Source organism: Adiantum capillus-veneris, chromosome 1, assembly GCF_014529385.1.
Source record: "Adiantum capillus-veneris isolate H3 chromosome 1, ASM1452938v2, whole genome shotgun sequence".
Classification (NCBI taxonomy): Eukaryota; Viridiplantae; Streptophyta; class Polypodiopsida; order Polypodiales; family Pteridaceae; genus Adiantum; species Adiantum capillus-veneris.
In genome coordinates this window covers 163,368,037-163,390,405 of record NC_140931.1, presented here as the reverse complement: position 1 = coordinate 163,390,405, position 22,369 = coordinate 163,368,037, and the positions used below count along the sequence as shown (strand labels likewise).

Below are 22,369 nucleotides of genomic sequence, written 5' to 3'. Positions count from 1 at the left end.
AGAGAGAGAGAGAGAGTTTGTGGGAGAGGAGAGAGATTAAGAGTTTATGTGTGTATGTGTACAAAGATAAAGAGAAAGAGAGAATGAGCGTTACGAGAGAGAGAGAGAGAGAGAGAGAGAGAGAGAGAGAGAGAGAGAGAGAGAGAGAGTTTGTGGGAGAGGAGAGAGATTAAGAGTTTATGTGTGTATGTGTAGAGAGATAAAGAGAAAGAGAGAATGAGCGTTACGAGAGAGAGAGAGAGAGAGAGAGAGAGAGAGAGAGAGAGAGAGAGAGAGAGAGAGAGAGAGAGATTGATTTATCATCCACACGGAGGTCAGATATGACCTATGGGACCATCACAAAAACATTAAATCAACTTGTTGCTTCTAAGTGAGGCCATAAAATACATATCAGTTAAGGACTGAGAGTCCAATCGTCAGGGTAAAAAAGGAAAAAGGAAAAAGGAAACAAGACCTAAAGAGGATTGGGTAGAGCTTTTTGGGGGCTTGAAACTCCTGGATGATGGTTTTACCACCTCGATATATTGCCCATTTACCTTGCTTACGGGCTTCGTGCATCTTCTTGAGCTCACTCTTTTTTAGCTTTAGTTGATTCGTTGTCAGCTCCTCATTGATCCAAATCTTTGTCCCTTTGAGGAGTCGAGATTGCATCTTATCCTCTTTGTCCTTGAAAGTGAGAAGGAAATGCTTAGGTGGCACTTGCCTATGTGTGTCATTGATCCAGGAAACCGTTTCAGGTTTGATGTTAATTGGTTGAAGGATGTCGTTGAGCTTGTTGGTCACTTCTTCGAGAGTGTCCTTGGTGGTGCACCATGGCAAGGGGAGCCCACCAATGTGGACCTTGAGGGCATTTTCTTCTTGGAGTCTTTTTTCAAAAAACTCCATTGTAACACAAGTCTGTACTTTGGCAAAGGTGGTTGATTGGGCTTGAGTTACCTTTGCTTCGACTTCTTTTACTTTATCAGTGGCGAGATGAACCATGGAGTCAAAGCGTGCCTCAATCTTGCTGAGGCGATCTTTGAGGTCACGATTCTCCTCCATGACACGATCAAGGGTTTCTTGAAGCTGTCCGATCTAAGTGAGCTTGCTAGGAGCCGCTACAATAGCCGCAAAGCTCGGCCAGACCCTTGCATTATTCATGCTTGAAGGTGAATCAAGCTACAATGTGAACAAACACTTAGGCAAAATGACTTTGAGGTAAACGTGTTCCAAAAGAGGTTTTTTTGCAGAGCCACTGGCAACAAGCAGGGGATGTATAGAGCACGACGACCACAGGGGGTGTGCAGACGAGGACCAGGTGGCGGGACAGGCTCTGCCAATTTGCAAAAAAAAAAAGGCTTTGTCGAGGACCAGGTGGCGGGGTTTTGGCATGCAACACAAGCAAGAAAATGAAAATGCAGGCTCTATGGACATGCAGAAATGCAGGCTCTATCGAGGACCAGGTGGGGGGACTTTGGGTTGGACAGGCAGGGCTAAGGGTTAACGCCCCCCCACAATGTTGCCCTCACCCAGGGGGAGACAAGAAGGGTAGTGTAAAGTTTAGGTTTAGACGCAAGCTCTGCACACACACACACACACACACACACACACACACACACACACACACACACACACACAGAGTTCATTTTGTTTTTATGTGTGTGTGAAAGATTGTGTATGTAAGAGTGTATGTGTGTGTTAGAGAGAGAGGTACAAAAAGAGACATAGAGAGAGTTTATAGAGATGTAGAGAGAGAGAGAGAGAGAGAGAGAGAGAGAGAGAGAGAGAGAGAGAGACAGAGAGGAGTTTAGAAAGGAATCATCTGCATCATGAAGACTCAAATTCAAACCTGTTTTCATGGGAGTGGCCATAGGTATTGCAATCCTCAAGTCCAAACTGACATAGCAATGTTTCTACGTAACTTTTTTGACACAATGCAAATACCACCATCACACTTCTTAAACTGTATACCAAAGTAATGATGCAACAGCCCCAAATCTTTCATCTTGAAAGTAGCATTCAAATCAGCCTTAAATTCAGCAATATGTCACTCATTTGGTCCAATGATCAACAAATCATCTACATAGAGAACCACAATGAGAAGTACATCACCCTCACGCTTTACATACAATGTGCTTTTTGTTGAATTTCTATGAAAGAATCATTTGACCAAATGAGTGTCAGCCTTCTCATACCTAGCATGAGGAGATTGCTTCAACCCATACAAAGATTTCTTACATTTGCACACTTTATCCTCTTGTCCTTTTTTGACAAAACCGCAAGCTTGCGTTACATAAACTTCCTCAAATATGTGACCATTGAAGAAAGCAGTAACAATGTCTGACTGATGTACATCCCAACTAAAATGAGATGCCAATGCACTTAGAAAATGCACAATAGTCATACAACAAGTGAGAGAAAAAGTCTCTTCATAATCTATGCCTTTCTATTGTGCAGAACCTTTTGCAACAAGTTGAGCCTTATAGCGATCAATCTCACCATCCGGCTTGTGTTTCAACTTGTAAACCCACTTCGTACCAATGGCCTTTTTGCCATAAGACAAATTACATAAAGTCCATGTGTCATTTTCTATAAGTGCATCATATTTTGATTGCATGGCAGCCATCCATTTTTTTGAATTCTATGCTTAGAGGGTCCTTAACATCATGTAAGCTTGACACAGCCAAAGCATAACAATCTGATTCATAAGATGCATGGTGAGAACCTGTACGAGTACGACTAGACAAAGGTGCATCCAATTTATTGTCACGTAAAGTATGCACCATCCATTTTGGCATACCTCTAGCCTGCTCATTCTCATCCCTTTCCTCATCAAGTACATCATGTACATCTGCATCAATAATAGGCTGATTTGTGACATTTTCAGAAACCCCCATAGGCTGTAAATTTGCCTCATTTCAATTTACATTCAAACTTCCACCACTGAAAAGAGGCAACAAAGTGTCATAAAGGTCATGTGAGCTTACATTATTGTCTCTAGTACATGACAACAAGGGCTGAATAGAATCTTCCACAAACACAACGTCCTATGAGACGAAGATACACATTGTCTGTGGATGATACAACGTGTAACCTTTGCTTTTAGCACTATAACCAACAAAAATACATTTGGCAACCTTATCATCCAATTTCCTACACTGCGTTTGTGGCACCAAAGCATATGCCAAACAACCAAAAACACGCATGTGCTCGATAGAAAGCTTTGTATAATGCCCTTGGGGGGTTCACTATGTGTAAAACTACCATGTCACGTGCGTTCAAGACATGTTTGTAAAACTCCTTATCTGTGAATTTTGTTAAGAATATAATGTACACTTTTCTTTTAAAATCTGTAAGTCTTTTTCAAATTTGAAAAAATAATGCCCTTCTCTATATATATTTCTGTAAGTTTCAAGAACTTTAAATACCCTTCTGTTGAACTAACGTGATAGGTTACATTTTTATTAGGTGACCTCCCTGAGATAATGCCATGCTTCATATAATTTTATAGACTGCAAAACTTTCAAAGGACATCTATTTAGTTCATAAGTGGCACACATTATGGACTCAAGCCAAAACAATGCGGCTTGACTTTTTACCATACATTGTGCCATTTCTATAAGTGACCTATTTTTCCTCTCAACAACACCATTTGGCTAAGGCGAATAAGGCACTGTACATTGGTGTTTTAACCCATGACTAGTCAGAAATGCATTAAACTCATGAGGCATATAATCCCCCCCTCGATCGGAACAGAGGGTGCCCATAGTACATTTTGAGACATTTTCAGCCATAGCCAAAAGTTGTTTGAAGCACATAAATACTTTGGACTTCGCTTTAAGTGGATATACCCATGCATTCCTGGAGTAATCATCAATGAAAGTCACAAAGTAAAGGTAATTTCCCAAGGACGGAGTTTGCATGGGCCCACAAACATCAGCATGCACAAGCTGCAACCTACATGTGGCCCTAACTAAATCATCCTTTGGAAACTTTGAATGCTGCATCTTACCCAAAATACAGCCTTCACAAACATGTTTGATAGGTGCTTCAAGAGGAGCCAAAGAAGCAACCATATTAGATTTTTGCAAACACAACAAATTGGCAAAATTCAGATGCCCAAAACGTGTATGCCAAAGTTTTGCATCTGAAATAGCCTTAGAATCCACAACTGCATTCGCAAAATTCTACCCACACTTGTCATATAAAGTGATCTTATACAACCCATGACATAAAATGCCAAATGCAACAATTTCATCACCGAAACTAAGATCATGTACTGTACATCTATCATCCACAAATTTGACTACAAGACCAAGTCTAGCAAGTGCAAATATAAACAAAAGATTCTTCTTGATCCGAGGTACATACAATGCATCAACAAGTGTGAAAGAACTACCATTTGCAGTAGTAAGCACAATCTTTTCAACTCCCTTGATCAGATAAGAGGCATTGTTGGCACACGAGTGACTGAATTCCCATGAGGGACATCCTCAAGAGAGGTTAAAAAGTCACGATGAGAGGTAATGTGCTTTGTAGCACCACTATCAAAGTACCATACTTGCGCATCTGCCACAACTGATAAACATGCATCATGGACATTAGGATCATATGTGCACTCTGCACTAAAAGCCCATTCAGCATCAACATCAACATCAACATCAACATGAACATCACAATCTCGTTTCACAGAAGACTCAACAATAGCTGCATTTGTAGTGGAACCAACATTTGCAGTGGAACCAACCTCTTTCTTCTTAGCCTCTTTGGCCTTCAACTCAGGACGTTGCTTGATCAAGTGATCATTAGCTTTACAATAATGGCAACACATCTTCTTCTACTCAAGATTCTCAAGACAGTCTCTTACAAGCCCACTTTGGCTTAGTGCAACTTATCCCTTTTTGTCCCTTGTAAGGTCCCTCAAAAGTTTGGAATTTGTGACTTTTTGGTATGTGGAAATTATTCTTGGGGTACCCTAAAAGTTTGGATTTAGAAAACCTGGAAAAAATCAACTTTAAAACCAAAAAAATTTCCACAAGCTTTCTTCCGATTTAATTTGGAGTTCTCTATCAAAATTTAGAGCAATTTTAGTGAATTGCACTTGAAACAACACTCAAGACAGTCTCATGACCCAAACACAGGAACTTTGGCTTGTATCTTGGTGTCTAGAAGGTATTTTTAGCTCAAAATTGAGATTTGGGATGTTCTCAAGTATGTCTACAAGATCATCAAGTGAGATACCCCCACTATGCTGAGGTACATGGATTGTGATCCATGTTCCTTTGTCAAATTATTTTTTCCAAATTTTCTCAAATTTTGACAGTTTGTAGACAAGGTCATATGCAAGCTCTGTACCAGTTTTCATCAAATTCTGAGATTGAGGTATATGGATAGTGATCCATGTTCAACCACATCTGGACTTGATCTCTTAGGTGTTTATTCCTAACTATGTCCGCAAGCTAAATCTCAAATCTTCTTGGATTTGGACTTGGTTTGATAGGTCAAATGTCCAATACAATGTCTACACTAAGGTTTTTTGTATGTCACCTATTTTGCTCCCTTTTGACCCAAATTTGCTCAAATTTTTTCACAACTAGGATTGGGGATATGTTTTTTTGTGTATGCACTATTGATCTGGAAATTTGTAGGTCAAGCTGTCACCATGGGTACATGGATCGCGAGCCATGTTTGAAGCCCAAATTAACTTTTCTTGGTACCATCAGAATCAACATGATTACTAGGTCCTATAGTAATTTTTGGATGGACCTATGGATTGAAACTTAGGTCAATTTTGACACTTTGTCAGAGTACTTGGTAGTTCTTGGTTTTTTATCTAGTCTTTGGTATCCAAAATCAATTTTGAAAAGACCACTAGACTCCTTGTGATGTCCTCTAGCTATGGTACAAGTTTGGTATTAGTCTGTGACATAGGAACATGGATCACGATCCATGTACCTCTGTGTCAGATGGTAATGAAACTTGACTCACACCTTGCCCTTGGTCCAGTGATCCTTGCTATATGGTTTTTATGTGATTTGGACTTGTTCATGACATGCAAAATTCAATCCCCAAGTCTGTTTTAGGGTTTTCACCTTGAACTTCTTTTGACTCTCTGCACCCACTTTTTGACCCTTTTTGATAAAAATTCTTTCGGGACTATTGTTCACAATGGTCTTTGCTACAGGCTTAAAAATTTTCTGTCCAAAAATTTCTCAGGGGTACACGAATCGCGATCAATGTTCCACCACTTTTGGATTTGAACTTTGGTGTGCTGATAGCTTGTGATGTTTGTAGCTTGCTCCACAAAGAATTTCTGGATTTGGATCAGTTTTGCCCTACCAAAACTGACTTCTAGAGTCTGCTGTGACAGTTTTGACAATGTTCTCTTTTTGGCTCTTTTGACCACTTTTTGCAACTTTTTTGCATACAATTCTTTTGGGAAAGTTGTTCCAAATGATACCAGCTACTTACTACTGAAATCTCAGCCAATTTTTTTTTATGTGTACATGGACCACGATCCATGTTCCATCACATCTGAACACCAAATTTGGTCTTACCTGCAGTGTCAGTAGTCTATTCCACCACTTCTTTTGAAATTTGGATATTTTTTTCTCAGTCAAAAGTGATATTTTTTGTTTGCCTTGCAATTTTTGGCTATCTGGAAGAATTTTGGTGTTTTGATCAACTTTTTTCAATTTTTTGCTATGCTCTCTTTTGGCAAAGTTGCTCCACAAGTTATCAGGGATGTACTTGTCAAATATCAGTCCCAAATGTCAAAAGGTATATAGATCGCGATCCATGCTTGACAACATTTTTTCATGAATTTTGTTATGTTGGTTCTCTAATCTCTGTAGAAGCCAAATCTCACCCCTTTTTGAATTTGGATCCTAAAAATTTGAAAAACCCCACATTTTGTGTCTGATATGCCTCTTTTGCATTTTTTTCCCTACCAGCCAATTTTGATGTGTTCTTTGAGTTTTTCTGTCAAGTAAACTTGATCAGAGCAATATCCCACTGATGCTCACTGTCACTGGTCCCTTTCCTTCAAAATTGGTCTCTGGGGTACATGGATTGCGATCCATGTTCCTCCACAAAATCTGTCCAAACTTTCTAGATTGCTTCTAGAGAGTATGTTGATGCCCTTAATCCACAAATTTTTGAATTTGGATCACTTTTGAGGTCTCTACCATCAAATTTCAGAATTTTAGAGTTATGGTCATTCTGGCAAAAATATGGTTTTCACCCTTTTTTCCCACAATCTTTTAGCCTAAATTTGATGGTGGTAGTTTCTACTTACCCTACTCCTAAGTACTGAAATGAAACATGAAACAAAAACAAACACAACGATACAAAATAAAGTCAAAACAAAAAACGAAATAGCACTTTGAAAGCATAGAGAAAATTGAAGAATGCACTGCTTTTGGCTATCTCACTTACAACACTCTTTACCTCTCGAGATAGATCTAGAAAGTCCTCGACTTCTAGACTCTACCAAGCACTAAAGCCCATGTCTAGCTGCTTCACTGCTACAGTGTAAATATAATGGAAGGCAAATTCTCAAAAAAGAATGCTCTAAATACGCACTAGGTCACTCACCATGTAAGGATCATATCCCCGGCAGTGGCACCAATGTTACGTCCGTCGCAGGTCACCGCGACGGACGTCTGTAGCATAGCTATCAGGCACTAACATAATGTCAATACTCAAGGAAGTGACTCGGATGGGGCACAGAGACTCTTTGAAATCGTCAATCTCAAGAATGAACCTAACAAACTAAGGCAACAACTCAACAAGCAAACAATCACTCAATGATCAGGGAAATCTGCCTATGTCCTTTCTTACAGCTCTAGGTCATCGCACCATTTCGGCATTTGAACGGACTTGAAATGCAACAACACTATAGGAGGAGGTCTAAAACACCTAGGTCCACTATCCTACCAAGTCTGGTCGCAATCCAACAAGGTACCAAAATCATGATCCATCATGAAAAACCTCCTAAAAACTGCAACAGATCAGTCCAAAAAGGTCGCCCTATGGTCTAGGAATACTCTCCTATAGTCAAAACGACCAAAAACAGTGATTTAAGCACTCAAATTTGCAATTAAGGCTCATAGATGTGTAGTCGCAAACCACAACAAAACTAACAATGCTTACACTTAAATGAAAGAGCAAAGAGAGAGGAACACAATGCATATTTTGGAATTGAAAATGTATTACCCAATCATTAGTTGCGATGATTACAAGTTGGAGCTTCTTCGTAGCTTGAACGTACATTTTCAGAGCTCCTTTCTTCTCTAAAGATAAGCCTCCTTTCATATTAAGGTTATTGACATTTATACACCTAGGGCATTCTAAATGGCCAGTGGCTGGCTCACACGGACTTTTACAATTGTCATGATAGAACTACAACTTAGGGAATTGACATGCTACTCTAGAATTAATTTACATAGAGTATCGCTACACTAGCTCGACAAAATGATAAACTACAAATGTGATGTCCGGCTACGTGTTCGGGAGGTGGGTGCCCGTTCAATCAATCCTCAAATAGTAGGTGGTTAAAAAATTAATGATACGGAAACATTGAAACATCTTACAAAGATAGGAGTTGAGAGAACTGTATGCAACCTTGTGATATTAGCATTTTGAGTGTTTTGTTTAGTTCTTCATATGCCCCATGAGGTTTGGTGGCTTTGAGGGAATGTGTCCAACCCTTGTTTACATATTAATGCTAAGGATGGGTTTACCATGCCATCAAGGTCCGTAGTCAGGACATGGCCTCTGGTAGGGTAAAGGCCCTTTGTTTCTTGAGAACATAAACATACTTCTTCCTCTTTACTATAGAACATGCTTCTTGCATCACAAAAGGTGACCTTCAAAGGTGGTTCAAAAGACCAATTGAAAATACAATCAGCCCACAAATGGGTAGTGGGGATGTTTAAGCCAAAAAAGAATAACTCAAAAAAACTCCTCAGGTTTTTGAGATCTAGCATAGGGTTTACAAACCGGATGTGGATAAAATTTCCACGATAATTTTTTTAAAAAAAAATAGAGTCTCTCATGGTGGGTATCTCACATCACCTATCAATCATATAGTAGTGATCCAGCACTTGCAAAGCATTGTTAATTAAATACAAGCCACCTGGTGCAAACATGTGGTTATGAGGGTTGAGATAGATGCGCCAGGTAGCTAGACATGGCCTATGGTGTACATCATCTACTGAAAGAGTTCGTAGGTGAGGCTTGACTCCATCTTGATTGCGGAGTAGAGTTTGAAGGGTGATGTTGCGTGAATAGTTGCCCCTTCCTCGAGCATGTCGTCCATGGTCTCCTTGGGCTTTCTTTGTCATCCAATTGCCATGCTCCTCTCTTGCAAGTGTGATAGCTTGTAGGATGAATCTATTTACCTTCATTTGATGAGGGCCACGCTTGGTTGAAGAGCACCATGTGCTTAATAGGTTCCTTTAGTTTCTCCATGTAAGCAAGGTGGATGATCACACGTGGTCTTAATGGCCTCTTGAGATTCTTTTGCAATCCAATTTAGGAATGCAATAGTGGATATTTTCATGTTTGAGCCTGAAAAAATAGAGGTAAATGATTTAAGATCATCCATAAAGCATGATCGAACCAGAGTACATTACGATCTTTGCATAGGTCGTCTTGGCCAACATGCTTGAATCCGCACTTGAAGAAGGACTGATGTATATTCTAAATATGTGTCATATAGTTTGGCTCTCTTCCCATAGTAGAAATGACTCCTTTGACCTCCATGATGCATCCAAAGGATGCTTTGCATGGATTGGCCTCAAAGTCAAACATTGTAAAAGGGATGGCCATGAGAGTATTCTCAATGAGATTAGAAGAATTAGAGTCAAGTATGTGCTGCAATCCCATCTTTTAACCATTTTTTTAGTGCCCTTAAGGAGAGTTAGAAGCAAACCTTCTTTTAAGGGTGCCATTAAGGAGAAGTTACCTAATGTTCAGGGTTTGTGGTGGGCATCTCCAGCGATGATTGCCAATAGCCTACACGGAATAAATAGGTATGTGTAGATTTTGAATGGATTCTTAGTGAAGTGGAGGGTAGGGCTATTCACAAAGAAGCTTTGGCTTGCAATCTGTAGCTCTTCTTCATCCAAATATGCAGGTAGCAGGACGCTATTGGTGTCCACCGTGGGTGACATTATGACCTCAAAGGCTTCTTCCCATGGCAATCCATGCACATGAGATTGGGGGACTATTCAATTCACTCTTTTGTTTCTCTTGCGCATCCTCCTCCACGATGGAATTGAGGGTTGCAGCAGCTCCTATAATCGCGTCACAATAGCACGTGGGTTTTCCCTTGCCATGGAGTATAATTTGAACCATTTTGGAAGTTAAAGTAGGTTAAGGAGTAGTAGCTTCGATTGTGCATCTTTCCTTAGAGTAGCACCATCAAGTTCAATTAGAGTAATGCGAAAGAGGGGGTCGTTCATGCATAACAGAACCCGTTTTACAATAGGAGGGGGTGGAGGTGAGAGGGGCCTGTATGCAATTTGGGAAAGTGCCTCCTCCCAACCTTCAACCATCTACCAACCATAAGACCACCACCGCTTTGATATTAATAAATTAAAATAGCGCGGATTTTTTATAAACTATTTGAAGGGGCTTACTGGCCATTGGTTGCATAAGTCAAGTTATGCTACTTGGCCACTAGAGAGAGTATATTTTTAAGAACTATATCTTTAGTTTAGCAAAAAAATAAGAAAGAAAGAAATACATATAGTCTTTGCAACAAAATTAGAACCATTGGATTCATTTAGAGGCCATGGAAAAAAAACCTTGATACAAGATAATAGTTGGGTAAGTTGTTGATATATTGTTGAACCCTTTAGTGATTGGATTTGGTAGAGAATTCTCTTATTACCTACCACCATCACCCAAAACAAAACATGAGAATGTTAAATTAAGTGGGTGGAAGACATGTGTCAAAAGACAAGTCTACTCGCTATAGATGTTTACATAATACAAACTCTAAAGGTGGTTATACCTGATTAGAGGGGTCCATAAAGTAGATGTTGGTGTAGTAACATGATAAAGCTCCCAAGCTAGCATAGTGTGTAAGTATCCGCTTGTAAAGGATCTTGCCATTTTCTCCCTTTATAAGTGAATTCCCATTCTGGTCTTCCCTCCAAAAAGAAAGTGGGTGAGTGGTGGGGTCTTCTTCTTTTTCTTTTGTTAAGAGAAGATTGGTGCTAAAGATTGTTTTGAAATAGCATAGTTGTGGTCTTTTATTGGATGCCTTTATCTTGGAGTATGTGGGATACCCATGCCCTTGTTTTTGGTTTTTGTTTGGTTTATGTGTTAGACAACCATGTACAAGCTTGTATGTACCACATTAAGGGGAAATATTTGACTAAAATGCTCCATGGGATTTGTGTGTTAGAGAGAGGGAGAGAGTGTGTGTAGATAGGCAAGAGTTTGTATGTAGAGAGAGAGAGAGAGAGAGAGAGAAGAGGAGAGAGAGACAGAGAATGTAGAGAGAGATATAGAGATACGGAGTAAGAATGTGTAGGGGGAGAGAGAGAGTGTGTGTGTGTATATAGGAAAGAGATAGGGAGAGTGAGTGTGTATATATAGAGAGAGAGTGTAGTAGATAGATTTTATTATCGTTCTGAGAGATCAAATATGACCTATGGGACCAAAGATACATGTGATGTAGTATGTATGGACTGATAAGTGATTCTTGATACTCGAGAATTGTGGTGATGAGAGTCGCAATGGAGACCCCACACTGTGGTTGGGAGAGGAAAGTGTGTAGGTATCTAAGGGTCATGAATGAAAATGTAAGGGAAGCAAGTTTGGATGTAAGCAAAAGTTGAGCACTCTAGTAGTGTGTGGTACTCAGACTCTTGAACTTGCAGCGGGCATAATATGCAGAGTCAAATTGACTCTTTCTTCATTGCCCCAACATCCTGTTTCACATCAAAGAGAGTGGGAGCTAAGTCGAATGGATGTGATCGTGTGTATCGCTAACAAACAAAAAGGCTCAAGCATATAAAGGTGAGTATGGTTTCCTCTTTTGCCAAAGAACATGGTTTTGTAGTTGGGGGCAATATGGGCAGTGTAATGTATGAAGAGAAATCCACCAGATTCCTCCCAAGCCATATTACCATGGCATTGTAGAAAAGCTTCATTCACTTGGGAGTCTATTGAGGCATCATGTAGTAAGTGTAATGCATCCCATCTCCCAAACTTCTTTATGTCTTGCATCCATACCACGCTCAAGATCTTGCTTTTATGCATTTTTTGAACTTTTCTCCTTACTTCCTATGCAATTGTAGGAAGTCGATGCGAGGGGTTTTGTTGCATTTTTATCATGTACTCCACAACCCTTTCCATGCCCATAACTTCAATTGGAAGAGATCCTGACTCAAGAAGTAGGAGCATATATGGTTTTTGTGTTTTAACTTGGAGAAAGTTTGTAAGAAAACACTTTTGGATATTCTCTCACTCTTTCCAAGTAGACTTTGAGATGCTCCCTCCGCACACTTCAACTCCATAAAGAAGGGTTGGTGTCACCTATGTGTCAAATAGGTACTTCTTGAGAACCCAATATTTGACACCCCCCCGCATTACACATGTTGTCAAATGCATAGTAGGCTCTTTTCCTAGTAGTGTTATTTTTCCTCTAGAGTTTTTTATTCCCATGCTTTGAGTAGCAAGACAACTTGAATGGATGGGACATGAATTCTCACAACAATGTGATCAACTTAAAACCCTTGATGAGACATGATTACGAGAAACTACAAATATTTATGCTAAAAAATGGCGTATGAAAAAATTATATGGACAAAATTTCAAAAGCAAAGAGTTTTTAGTGGGTGATTGTGTCCTCGTATACACAATAAAACAACATTCGACAATGAAAAGAGGAACGACTATTACAATCTTCAAAAGCAAAAGAACAAGCAAAACTTAGAGTTCTCACGGAGGAAAGATTGGGCACAAGAAGAAATGCCACAAGGGCTGCCACCACCACCAATTTATGATATTCAATCATCACCAAAATGTCTCGGCGGCACAGATGTATACATTAATGTGAAACTTTCTGATGGAACCTCAAAATGAGTATAAGTCGATGCAAGGGCAAGAGAAAATGTGATGAATTATACAGCTTATTGCAAGCTGACCATTGCACACCTTGCCAAGCAACAATTATATCTCAAGGTTGTAAATTAAAACATAATGGTGAGTACAAGCTGTGAAAATGTCAACCTCACTGTTGAACATCGTCAATGCCCACACTAGCTCCATATCATAGAAGACAAACATCAATGAAATTTTAGTTCTTGGAGTACCATGTATGCGCACCTACCGAGCACCACCCATGTGGTCTATGGATACCCTACAAATTGTCCATAACGGTCAAATACATGAAGATCCATTTGTAACTACCGACTATGAATGCCTAGTAATCTAAGTCAAACATCCTCAAGCCACTCCACACATCCACTTCCACCCACTTCAAGCATGCAGAGAACCATAAAATGTAATGTAATGGAATTGACCTATTAACTTGAGAGTAGCGGAAATTAATGAGAGTACTTTTGAGAGTTACTTTGTGAGCATAGCGGGTGAACATAATTGATGGTAGCAACATAAACATAGCCTTAAGTTAACTTGGCATGAACAATACTTTTGCAAGAGAGAGAATTTAGAGAACATGACAACAGTTGAGGACCGGATTTATGTGGAGCTGGCGGTCCCCCCTCCAATAGGCATTTGTATTATGATTTTTCCCATCAAGAGAGACTTGTTACAATAATACAATCTTTGTGTTCCTTGTGACCTAGGTTATGCAATGAAGATGGAAAGCTTCATGCATCACGAGCATAACATAAACTTTGAGGAAAGCATTAACTATCCCAAACCTGAGTCCCAAGACCTCAAACACCTTCGAAGGTGCAGAGAGCTAGCAGGGAATGAGTGTAGAGAAGAGGAAGAAGAAACATTTCATCGGAGAAAGAATTAGTTCCTCACTTATCATCACTCTTCTTGCTAGCATACATAATAGCATAGTAATGAAGATGGAGAAGATGGCAAGCTTAAGCATTGAAGCATGGCTCTTGGTTGGATTTGCACTCCATAGCCAATAGTGTTGGTGGTGTAGGCTCTCAACCTCTCTCCTTGCCTGGAGAAGGAGAGGGAACTCTTGCACTTTGCACTTCACACCATGAGAGTGTATGTGAGTGTGTGTGGGAGAGTATACCCCCTAAGCAAACCCCCTACTAGCTTTGGTCAACCCCCCCTTGTAGCTCATGCTTGAAGGTCATTGGACCCCTCCAGGCCTAGCCAATCATAAGCACAAGTCGTATCAAGCAAAAAGGGTAGCCTTGGGACAAGTGTCCCCCTTTCCCCTTTGAGAGAGAGGACTTGATAAATGCAAAGACAATTAATTAAATCTCCTAAATTATCATTGGACCTTGTGGGTGGCTAACCAATAGGCTTCAAGCACACCATAAGGGCAACATGAGGAGGAACTTGACAAGTGTCCCTTTTGCTTTCTTTGTACTAGGCATGCCTTGTGTGAGTGTGTGTGCATTCTCTCTCATCTACCCTGATGTAGGACTCACCCCCTGCTTGTAGGGATTGGCATTGACTTTTGCACATCTCAAGCCACTCAACCTTGGGCTTGGTTCCCACCACAATCTTGGCCCTTAAGCCCCTGAAGCTTGGGTCGGGGTTCCCACCTCAAATACAACCCTGGCTCTCAAGCATGACAAGCATCCCAGTCATCAAGCACGATAAGCACCTCACGCACCTTAAGCTTGGGTCGGGTTCCCACCTCAAGCTCAGCCCTAGCTTACCTAAGGTCAAAGGGATTTTACACTAACTATTGGAGGTCTTCAATGAAGCTAACCCTAAGGTCTTTATGCTCCATTGGTTAGCCTCGCTCTTTGATAGACCATCTCTCATTTGGGCCCCTTTACCATTGGCCCTGCATTGAGATAGATCTATAAGCACATGTCTATATCTTAACCCTTGTTCCTGTTTATTCTCCCACATTAAATGATCAGTCTTATATGAGAAAATCATCTGGGTTGGTTAGATATTAGATTTTATGACATTTAATTACCCAAGATGATGCTACGAGCATCCTCTACATCTATCAGAGTACCCAAACAAAATTACAATCAATGCCAACTGCAAAACCTTGTTGCATTAATCCTTGAAACAAGCCTCATATTTCTCAAGATCCTCATCATCATCAATCGCCACTCAAATGTTTCCCTCAAACAAACAATAAATGATGGATTTGGCTACCCAAACAACTAGGATCATCCTTGCTAGAGCCACATCATGCACCAATAGTTGACGAAATATAGACACCCTCAAGGAATATCATCATGGTGTTGTATGCAAGGCTATTTTACCCAGTCACTACATGAAAACATTCAAAGAAATCTTCATGACAAGGTTCTTTGAAATTGATTTACCAACCTTCAACTTGCTGACAAAGGACCTACAAGCACGGCATATTGCTTATCAAAATCGCGTGGTGTCCAACCCATTGGAGTACATAGCACATGGAGCTAAAGCTGTGAAACAAGGGTGGAAAAGTATGGATGTGCTCTGAATACACTCAATGCCTACAAATATCCTGACCTCAATTAAACAATGTTGAGGGTAACATCCGTCTAGGGGGGGAGTGTTTGTAGATGTTGAATACCCCTTTTAGTTAAAGTTCCTTTGTAAAATCCTCATATGTAATATCAAATTGCAAAAGCCCAACTTTTGATTTGTAATTTATGAATCCATTTATCATTTATACTGAGTTGTAAGCCATGGGAACTATGCCTAAGGCCATTCTTTAAACGAGACTATTCTTATGACATAAGTGATGCTATTAGACGACTTCTATTCATGTTTTGCTGACCTAAAAATCTATGAATCATGATTTGTGTACCTCTCAAAAATGGGATTATAGGGCCAAGATAGGTTTAATTTTTCCTTGCCTATAGTCTCCTAGGGTTTCATACTGTTCTGAGTTCATTTGGTTGAGGAATCATCAAGTAGCTAGTAGGAGCAAGGATTGAGCGTCCATTAGTTGTAGATTGTATGAGATGATTTGGTGATAGCTTGAAAGTGCAACTCTTTTCATAATAACTCCATTGGGTCTGAAAAACTCAATGTGTTTCCATGCCCCATCTGGATCGCTTCCCCTTGAGTATCAACATAGAGCATGCTACTGCTAGATAGCTATGCTATAAATGTCCATCCGCAGCAATCCGCTAACAATAGCTAAACTTTTTGTAACGAAATCCAAAGGGTTGTCGCATGTATAGACCTTGACAAGCTTGATCTGCTTGTTTGCCAACACATCCTATATAAAGTGATACCCCACCTCTATGTGTTTCATTTTGAAATGAAACACGAGATTCTATGCCAAAGCAATGACACCCTGACTATCACAATACAACACTAAAATCTATTGAATTTTGTCCAAATCTCCCACTAAATGTACAAACCACAATGCTTCCTTGTTGGTCTCTGACGTTGTAACATACTCAACCTTTGTAGTGGAAAAGGGCATACAATTATGAATCCATGATCTCCAAAAAATAGCCCCTCCTAGAAAATATGAAGATATAGCCATATGTAGACTTCTTGTTGTCTACATTCCCTACATAATTTTCATATGTATTCAAATATGGATGCACCACTATTGCAAAAGCGTAAGTAGTTCCTTGCCATACCTTTCAAGTACTTGAGGATATGTTTTATTGCATCCCAATGTTTCTTGCCAAGGTTAGCCATGTAACGACTCACAGCTCCCACTCCAAATGCCATGTCTAGCCTCATAGCCACTGTAGCATACATGAGACTACCCATCGTTAAGAGATATAGAATCTTATTCATCTTGGCCTTCTTAGCATGAGGTTTAGGAGAATCATTCTTGCTAAGTTTCAAATATTCCAGCATGGGGGTACTTGATGCCTTCCCCCTTGCAAATTGAAATGTTGCAAGACCTTTTGAATGTACGGTTCGTGAGAAAGCTCAAGAATACCCTTTGACCTATCATGATTGATATGCATACCAAGAAAGTGCATCAAACTTGTCAAGATTAAGATTTTATTTATCTAGATCATTCAAATGAACTACCAGGTACTGGCAACGAGAGAGGAAATGTCAACTTAGCTGATAGACATTTATCTAGATCATTTGAATGAACTACGGCAACCAGAGAGGAAATGATCAAGATAGTTGATAGACAGGGTGGCTATCAGTGGGCCAAAATTGTAAAAATGCCAAATCTTTATCCTCACAAACATCGCTAAGTTAAGGAGTGCAAGACAAACACAACTCTTGTAGAAGCCTAAACAAGGAAAGGATGATTTGAACAAGCAAGACTATGGGGATTGCAAACGACAAGTAGCAAAAAGCTCGATCACATGAGGCCACAATGCACTCTACTTATTCAACAAATAATGGACAACTGCCTTGTGGAAAAGCTTTTCAATGCTCATATAGCTATTTGGAAAGAGGAGCCCCAAATATTTCCTATGCATATACGAGGAGCTGGGAGAGGACCAACAGAGATCACAAGGTAGAGGCTGAGGGGGGGCGAAATGATGGCAAAGAGGGAGATGTAGGAGCTTGAGGGTGAGGGAGACATGGCCAATTGAGCCTGAAGGTCTTAGATATGACTTTAAGCTAGAACTTCCATAATGTAGGTAATTCCGCAGTTGAACAAAGATAGAGTTCTACCTTCATAGGACTCAAGAGAGCCAGCTATGGAGCAGATTTTTCTACTTCTTCCCACTGAGGTGGGCATTGAGACCTCCAGGGCTTCAACCTACATATCGTAGTGAGCACTAAGAGCTCCAGGTATTTTGCCTGACTCTCAAAATGCCAATGACTTTCCAAGAGAAGATGCAACCCTTATAAAAGTCCGTATCTAGAAGCGACCTGTGCACCCACTATTCTTGACTTGCACTAACGCCATCAATTCTCCTCACTCCCTCTTGTTGATCCACAATGGTGCATTCGTTTTATGGTGCTCCAACCTAGAGAGAGAAGCTGGGTCACCTTTGATACCTTTGCTCTGGTTGCCTCAACCAACACCCCTGCTACACAACGCTGATATAGTCTCTTGCACTCTGCCCTCTCGCCTGCTACTACAAGCTGCATGTGTACGCATGTGCCAAGGCCGAATCCAACACGAGCCCTCGCTTGCATGCACAACATTTCACATAGCATTTTCCCTGCTATGTGCTTCCCCTCTTGTCTCTGCAGCTCACCTTGAGAGAGAGAGAGAGAGAGAGAGAGGAGAAGATGAGGAGAATTCAAACTGGTAAATATGGGGCATTGATTTAGAAGTGGTAGTGTGTTTGGTGTGGATGCCAACGTGTCTCCATCTACACGGGCCCTTGGGCAAGCTCAAACAACCGTTACCATTGTTGTGACTACTAAAGGCTACAACACGAGGAGGAATTCCACCAAGGTAGTATTCTCCACCACATGGGAAAGACCTTGCCAAAGTTTGTGCATTGCTACGGCCAAGAAGAAGGTACACCCCACCTCAATTGTGGCAACCTTGCTCTCCTTCCACAATGATGCACTTGTGAGCTTTTGGAACTCGTTGGTACATGCATCGTGCATCAATTACTGATCTAGTTACTTACTCCATAGTAGGAACATACATTGTAGCTACTCTTCACATTCTAATCAAAGCAAGCATAAATTTTCCTTTTGGATTGGAATTCTATTTACTTTTTCCAAGGAATGTTCTAACAACTCATGAGATGTACGTACTCTCCACTTGCTCCTTGATTGACCAAGCTATAGTTGTCCTATGGATTTCCATGCTAGGTACATCATTTTCCATGCCAAGCTCTAGCACACTCTTCCCAATCAGCGCATGACCATTCCCCCCTCCCTCTCTCTCTCTCTCATCATTTTCCTTGGAGGTCTCCTAGGGTTGCTCTTACAATGTTATACTTTCCCTTTTTCTTTGTCTCTCCTTTGTCGGTGCAACACTGATTTGTAGTTGATGTTGTTGTTGTTGTTGTTGTTGTGTGTGTGTAGCAGTTCTAAATATATAAAATGATACGCAAGGGAACACTAACTGTTCACAGACAACAATTCTAGAAAAGTACAGTGGCTTTGCACAGTAATTTATTTGCAGTTGAAAATAAATTATGTACAAGGTAATGAAATAACAAAATACAGCTCAAGTATCCTTAAACCCAATGTCTGGGAAATCTTGTATCACACTACGAGATCCACCATTTGTTAAGAACTGGACGTTTTAATCAAGGAAGGTAGCCCTCACCTGCACCCATAGCCACAAGAAAACAGTTCGTTAGCACGTGACTGTACGCAGGTGATGCTGGGCATCCCAGTTGTTATCCATGTCACCATAAAAAAAAACATAGTTCTTAACTTGAATAATTGATTTTTAAAAAAAAACTTGGTAAGAGTGAAGATCCTTGGCTTCTCAGCCAATCTGATACAGACGGTACCCAATCCCATAGAGCAGCCATAAATTTTGTTTTATTTTTTCTCAAACATAACCCTTATTCCCAAAGTTCCTTATTTTTATGTTATGCCATTCCTACTACTGCCATATTCCAGCTAACAAATGTATACAACAATATGTTGGACCACTTATTCATAGTGAGCCAACTTAGACTCGGTCTAGAATTTTTTTTAAAAACCAATCTCAAGTTATGCCCAGCAAGAGGGAACTGTATGCCATGCTCAACACCATATCATGCATTCCTTCCTATCAACTATCAGAAGTTAGGGTAGTAACACTAAAGTAATCTGTGAATTCAAAGTATCCATTTAGTTAAATCCGAAAAAAACTTTTGCAATAAAACACATCAGATTTAACCAGCCAGGATCACTTAAGGTCACTATATGTTTTACCTTGTGGTATTGAGATCAAACTTACTAGTAAGATGTTAGGTAAGGCTAAGTGCCTATATACTTTAAATGAGAAAAAGAAGCCAGCAGAAGAAGTTAAAAAACGAATTGAGAAGCCAAGATTCGACCGAACTTCTACCATCATAAATCTGTCACTTCTTTGAACTAAGTGATAGGTTAATCAGAACCTACCTCTATGACAATGCTGAAAAAAACCAGTTAGAAAACTTGCTTTTTATTTAACATTAGTCCGGTATGTGAAGTCAGCATCAAGGGCACCATACCCGAAGCCAGCACATAGAATAACCTTTTTAGCCGCTTCAGTACACTAGGCTACAGGTAAAGAAAGTTGAGTTAAAAAAACCTTATTTAATCTTTATAGTCGGGTATGCGAAACCTATCATACCCTACTCTAAAGTAATATGCCTGGCCATTATTTCCAGAAAAAACAGTTTTGAATGTCCTTTGAATCCTCTCAAGTAGGTTTTTTTTTAAAAAAACACCAGATTTTAGTAACAGATTCAATTCCGGGTAAGTCTTTATTTCCGAAATTACCTCAACAAAGTCACCAGACTAATCCAACCACTTACATAAATCTCATTCATTTAGTGTAAGACATGTTATTTTCAGATCTGCAGTACACCATTCATGAGTACCTTACCCATTCGAGTAACAATATTACCCGAGTCAACACTGTATACCTTTCATGTCCTTTATCCTCATTTTTATGCAGTCAAAGGATAAGACATACACCTGGTAATCTGCTTTTTTCCAAAAAAAAATTATATAGGACATACAGAAAAAAACCAGTTAGACAGTCTCCCTTCATTTTTATAATTTTATTTCCATCAAAACATTACCCAGTAGATACTGGTTTATTTTACCGCATTCTTCATGCCAAGAAGAGCCATGTTTCGGAGCTAGTCTCCCAGTACTTTTACAAAGCAAAAAACATCTTTAGTCGAAGCAAAAAAAACCCATTCCATATACTTTTCTCCCTCTGAATTTAAGAACAGTCATCGGAGCAAAAAAAGCCGTCTACCTACCTGGTTTTTTTAACCCAAAGTATCATAATCATAAAAAAATCTTGTTAACCTGAAGATTTAGGAGGTAATTCTAAGTTTAACTTGAGCCATCCACGCTTCTTCCTTTACCAGTAAGAGTCAGATTCCAGAGCTAGGTTATATCTATGTATTTTTTTGTTTATTTTATGAAAACAAACACCATCAGTCAAACGGATAACACATGCCAGACTCTAGAGATAATTTCAGTTTGACACAAGAAAGCAAATCAGAAAACATCCTTTAATTTATTCCAAGTTTCTTTATTCCAAAATTCGATACTTGTAATCTGAGTCTATTCAGTCTGAGGTCAGCTCATGTAAATAACAGTACTCCGACTCCTTAGTATTTATAGCAGACATAAGTTTCTGACATTATAAGCCCACCATTTTTAGCCTATTTATTTTTTTAGATCTTTGTGAATATCTGGCTCTATGTAAAGACCAACAAGTTGATCAAACCCAGCTTAGCTTTACATTTTCAAATGAAGTCCGCTCTATAAACATGCCTTTAGACACGCTCAAGTCATTTTATTCCATTTCCGACAGAGTCAGACTCAACCACTCAAGAAATGATAAAAAACCAAATTTTTCTTTCCCCATCCACTGATTTCACGGACATACACATTAGTCAAAGCAAAACCATAACTTGCATTGATGACAAAGCAAGCCAATCGTATATATCTCCTCATACACCATTCACATGAAAGCTCAGTATCCGGAGATAATTTAACAAGTTTATTTTAAGAAATTTCCAGAAAACAGTCTCAGCAAAGCAACTTAGTGTATAAAGAAATTCCTTAGAGCAAGACAGAAATTTCCTGTTAACCTGAAGATTAGGAGACGATGACGCCTCCACACTGGCTTTCTCCGATTTTTTCGACATGCTTGAGCCACAGCCACCAATAGATGGAATACGCAAAGTTTTTGAAATAACACACGCAGGAAAATGATAACAGAGACGCAGCTATGTGAGTATGATAACTCACCTTAGAAGTCAAGTTTAAATAGTTGATGCTCCTCTGCAGCAAACACGACAGTTGAGTTGGACCGGTTAAGCCCTCAATCGAGGATCTCAGTCCAGGCACGTACACCGGTATCCTCATAGCCTAAGGCCCGGAGGCAGAATCCAGAGGTTTAGAGGGTAAGTTTCCACAATATCCGCCCTACTGCTCAAGAAAACATGGCGGGGAAGTCTGTCATCGCCGGCCTTTCCAAAAAACCCTACGCGGCTGCATGCAGAGGATGCAAGAAGGACCATAAGCCACGCTTACAGAAATTTAAGGATTAGTACTGAGACCAAATATTGTGAAGCCAAGTCGGATAGTCACCTCCACAATGGTATAGCCTATTTTCCCATAAAAGGCCCGGTTTTATTCACTAGACATGATTAAATACGGTGTCGGTTATAAACACCCCATT

General features: G+C 39.9%; 1 pseudogene; it reads right to left on the bottom strand.

Annotated features, from left to right (window-relative positions):
- Nucleotides 1–599: 599 nt before the first annotated feature.
- Nucleotides 600–1,140, bottom strand: LOC147465927 (uncharacterized; annotated as a pseudogene).
- Nucleotides 1,141–22,369: the final 21,229 nt, after the last annotated feature.